This window comes from Ochlerotatus camptorhynchus, unplaced genomic scaffold, assembly GCF_037179485.1.
Source record: "Ochlerotatus camptorhynchus isolate MF236.1 unplaced genomic scaffold, CSIRO-AGI_Acam_v1.1 ptg000249l, whole genome shotgun sequence".
In the NCBI taxonomy this organism is placed as follows: Eukaryota; Metazoa; Arthropoda; class Insecta; order Diptera; family Culicidae; genus Ochlerotatus; species Ochlerotatus camptorhynchus.
In genome coordinates this window covers 862,593-867,925 of record NW_027040739.1, presented here as the reverse complement: position 1 = coordinate 867,925, position 5,333 = coordinate 862,593, and the positions used below count along the sequence as shown (strand labels likewise).

Here is a 5,333-nt window from a genome sequence, read left to right as displayed (position 1 = left end):
ACTTCCACTAAAAAAGAGAAAAAACAGTTTATGCAAAGAGAAATCGATCATTCAATTTCCATGTAATCGTTAATCAAAAATAAGATGAACGATTTTGCCGAGAAAATCGTTGCTTAAAAGTATTATAATTTTCATAATGGGCTGCATCATAAAAGAAAATAATGTTCACGTAGCTAATACATTTTATTCCACAATTACTAAACACAAATCGTCATGTGACGTAAGCATCATTGTCACTTTTTTTTAATGAAAATCAAAAATAAATTGTATGAATCGTCAAGGTTTCCAAATCCCCTCTCCCCTATTTATTTTTTTCTTTGTCAGGTATTTAATGACTTAATTTTGTATTGTTCCCATACTCGAATATCTCATCGTCTCAAATATCATTTAAAGTGTGATCGAACAATAATTTTATGATTTGACCATATTAAAAAATAGCGGTGCCGGTGGTGTAGTGGTAAGCGTGATTACCTCTCAACCCAGCAGGCCTGGGTCCAATCCCAGTCGGCGCCGCCGGGATGTTCTAAAGGCATAACATCTCTGATCACGCCTTTAAGTAAAGCCGTTGGTCCCCGGTTCATGAGTTGACGGGTCGATAGGTAGGATCCAGGTGTAGGAACTGGTGCTCAACACGGAAAACTAGATCGACGGAAATCAAATCAAAGGAAAAAAACCATATTAAAACATTTTCAAGAACCTTCTCACTGTTCCTGTCTAGTGGGAAGTAATGAGTCATAAAATTACCTTACCAATCTGACAGATTTTGTGTAGGCGATCATAAATCTATACCATTGGAATGGAGTCAAGGGCTTAATCGAATGGAGAGGATATTATCTTGTGCAGACCGCAGATATTTTCCATTTTGCCCAATTTTTCCCACATACTGAAATAAAGTCATGCTGGAGAAAGCGGCTCAGTTATTTTTAATGTACTGCAGTGCATTTGAATTTATTGTAGCCCCAATGATGTTAATATTAAAAATAATAATAATTACAAAAGTTACATGTTAAATAAACAATATAATCAATATATGAAAATTCAAATTAAAAAAACACTATTTTTTCTGTCAATGTGTCGATAAGAAAATTATGATAAAATGGAATAAATAAAAACATCCCGACAGAGTATTTTAAGGCTGTGTTACAATTGCTGAGCTAAATTTAACTCGTGGAGTGACATTTTGAAAGTTATTATCAATGTTCAAAAATCCCGGTGTTATCGATCGGTCGGTTTTCAAATAGAACGCAACTGCAGCAGCCAAAATTTCGCTTACTTTATAGCTGTCACTTTTAATCACGAGTTAAATTTAACTCGTCAATTGGAAGCAGCCTAAGAAGAACCAATTTAGGAATGTGAGGACCCAAACTAACTTTTAACGAAGTTAAACCCGATGTCGGGTAGGTGTACCAGTTATGGCTATACGTTCCTATTATTGTGTGTTCCATTTCTACAACTGCGGTCTACTTTGGTGTACAATGCACATTAATACAAAAAGAAACAAAACACACACATGGAAAAGCTCTTTATTTAGCAGATATATTTTTTATGAATTGATAAATAATGTATCTCCAACGTATTATTTTGTATAGACACTGTCATAAAGACATTGTAGTAATTTGTGTAGCATATACAAAAAACTACATTTTTGGTGATGATGGAGTATTAGTTTTTTTTTTTTCAATTCTGTAGTAGTAATAGTAAAAATTACTTTGAGTATTCTACAATGGTTTGAGCGTCGCGCGCGGAATACAGGTATAAATGGTTGAAAGTCGTTTCCCTGGATATAGTCCCGGCACTGCGGAAGCTTATACGTGTAAATCCCAGGTTTACGTGTAAATGGAAGTATTTTCAAGGATTATACATGGACTCTTGATAACATAAATGATTTTAATTGATGCCTATAGCATCTGTATATCTGTAATTGTAAACAGCTCGATTTTATTTTCAAACCTGATTAAAATGTTTATATTTAATTATCTTAAAGATAACTCGTCCAGCTCAAACCTTTGTCAAACCATCATCATCATCAAGCTATTTTCAGTTGTTTTGGGAGAATATTTTGAAACGCTGCGAAACGGAAAGGGCATTTTTATGGGACGAACTTTTATAATTCGTTGGAGTGAATGTCTTAATGGCTTACCACAGCTCCATGTAAATTTATTGAAGCTACATCGATGTTAACTCAGCAAAAAAAAAGATGCTGACATACAGCCTACAACCACCGCTCAGCTGTGGTTCACGGAAGATTTGTTTTATTAAGAAAAAGGTTAACTCATTTTTCATCACCACTCCACAATATTATTCCAATTTGAAATAACTAGAAAGCACAAGACGTCACGATTGCGAGTGGCACTTTAATGAACAGCCAAACACAGACTATTAAAACGAGCTGTTGCCTTCGATTTAGAGAATTACAATTAATCCTTCTGCCAACAAAGTGAAATATCATTCTTCTGTCTGTCTGTTGAACGTGGGTGACGCTCCTATTTTGGATCCATCACGCAAGTCTAGGTTTGTTGTTACTTAGTGGATGATTGATTCCGCTGAGATCTCAGGATCACTTCATTAATTTATGGATTCAATATTAGAAATAGTAACCCCTAGTTCTAGGAACACTAAATTTTCTTAGAAAGCCAAAAAAAAAACCGCTGACATAATTATTCAAACGATGTCAAGCAAGGCAAGAAGTTTGGGATGTTAATTTAACCTTTCACTAATTTGCGAACCCTTTTATCATCGCACACTTTCACAGACAGATAACAAATAACAAAAACGAGTAGCTTAATTAAATCGCTGTTCATTCAAGCTTTTTTTCCTCTGTGTTTTTTGTTAGTACACGCAACGAGGTGTAATCAAGAATATTTTGTTTCATACTTTAATGAATTTTTCCTTTTACAGGATACGTCTTATGACTTGTTAGAAACAAAAACATAAAAACTACGGAGTTCATCTTTGAACTCGGTTAATGAAACGCGTGTGACATCAAATGATTCCATCCATTCACCATTCAGAACTGGGTACAATATGCAAAACAATCAGTGTGATAATTATATTGCATACCAGATTCCACGAGCAGTGAAAATTTACAGTATACTTTTTTAAGTAGCACATTGCTGACACCGATCTGGGCGAATAATGAACGAACCGTTGGGACAATTTCCGATTAAGACTTCGCCCTGCGCTCTTTAGTCTCCGCGCGAATTCCTCCAAGAGATCCAGATGTTCATGTAACCTTTCCGTAGCTAACACCAAGTCATCTAGGTAAACAAATACCTTCCGCTCGAGGTCGATAAATAGGTGATTCATCACGCGTGAAAGCGCTTGACTGGCCGTTGACAGCCTGAAAGGTACTACACGCCCTTTACTGAGGGTTCTCCCAGCTGCTGTTTCCCGAAAACGTTTACCGAATCTAGCTGCCTCCATCTTGAAATGCAAGCATCGCAATTTCGAGTGGTGCATCTCTTTTTCCCACAATTGTAGCAGAAAAGGAAGCGTTTCTGGTTGGGACAGTTTGGATAAGAATGACCTTGGTTTTCGCATTGCCAACAGATGATAGTTGTTGCGAATTTGTTGCTGGCCTTTCTCTCCAGTTGTTCTGCAAGCGAACTGCATTTATTTCCTCCGAGGCGTTTTCAGCTGTTTCATTCTGTCTACCGATGTCCTGCTGGACAGCTTCACGTTCTCGAATGTCCAGTGGGTTCCAATCTTCCTCCTCCTCTGGGTTTAGTTCTACCATGTTGACCTGTGCTGCGTTGTACGGTTGCCTGTTGAATGGTGGTCGGCTAGGATTTTCCAATCTGTTCACTACCGGACGCTGATGTGATGTAGTTTCCGGCTTGGTCCAAAGTGTGCGGGGAGTTGTGGATGTTCTACTCTGGATTGAATAAGATCGAGACACTTCAAAGTCTTTGCAGACGGTGACTAAGTCTTTAACTGTTATGGCTCGAGTGTAATGCGGCTATCGGAGTGTAGTCCGCATTCAGGTGCGATATCACGATAAACAGTTTCTCCGACTCCGACATCTCTGGTTCAGCTATCTCAAAGGCAGCTATTAGGTCCCTGTAGAACGCTGTGAAGGACTCGGATGGACCTTGGAAGCGTAAGTAAAGGTCTTGCTTGATGATCTCGGAATAGTCCGGTGGTAGAAACTCTTGCTTGATCTCTGATTTAAACACTTCCCAGCTCGTCAGGTGGAGATAGGAGCGAGTGTACCACTGAAGAGCTCGACCCTTGAGTAAATGTTTTATGGAACGGACCAGGGTTTGCTCATCAATGCCTTCAGTGTCAGCGTAGGTGTTCACGTGATTAAGGAACTCACCTAACTTAATGACTTAGGTTGACCAGTGTACTCAAACGGCCATTTGTGAACCGGTTGTGTGAACCTGTCTGCAGTCGGTTGTTGACTAGAAGTTCTATGTATGATGGGCCTACCTAGAGATCTCAAAAAGCGCATGAAGTCATCACGTAGGTGAGGGGGAATATGTTCCAATTCCGGTACATGATGTGGTATTCCTGATTGATTTTGGAGGTATGGATCACAAAAACCTGGAATCGTGTTGTTGTTGTGAGGTCCCAGTACTGGAACCTGTTGGTGCCCTCCTAACTGCGTTTCAATCTGCTGTCGCCGGATCTGTTCCTGGTGTAATTGTTGTTCCAACTGCTGTTGTTGATACTGCATCTGTGTCACCAACTGCTGAAGCTGCTGTTCTTGCCTTTGTTGTTGTTGTCTAAGCTGCTGTTCTTGTTGTGATTGCTACTGATGCTGGCGTAACATCTCTCGCGTGAAAGCGCTTGACTGGCCGTTGACAGCCCGAAAGGTACTACACGCCCTTTACTGAGGGTTCTCCCAGCTGCTGTTTCCCGAATACTGTGGACCGTTTACCGAATCTAGCTGCCTCCATCTTGAAATGCAAGCATCGCAATTTCGAGTGGTGCATCCCTTTTTCCCACAACTGTAGCATCTCTCGTTGTTGCTGTAATTCCTGCTGCTGTTGTTGGATTTGCCGTTGAAGTGCCTGTTCCTGATCCTGCTGCTCATCGGGTATCGTTGGATCTTTCAGTTGTTGCAACTGTTACTGAAGTAACTGCTGCTGGAGTTCCTGCTCTAATTGTTGCTGCTGTTGGGAAGCTTCTTTGATACTAGACTGCAGCTGCGCGATCTTCAGTCTCTGCTGAGTGTCTTGATCTCCGGGTGTTTTTTCTGGATCGTGGTTCTCTTCTTCATGATCGGGATTCGCACATGCCAAGTTTACTAGAAATTCATCAATCCTTTCCAGAGCTGTGTCGATCTTGGTGAGCGTTTTCTTGGCGTTTACTGTGATCGTCGGATCCGA

The 5,333-nt window shown here is 39.9% G+C and overlaps 1 pseudogene; it reads right to left on the bottom strand.

The window, feature by feature from the left end:
- Positions 1 to 3,361: 3,361 nt before the first annotated feature.
- On the bottom strand, positions 3,362 to 4,901 carry LOC135704853 (uncharacterized; annotated as a pseudogene).
- Between the last annotated feature and the right edge of the window lie 432 nt (positions 4,902 to 5,333).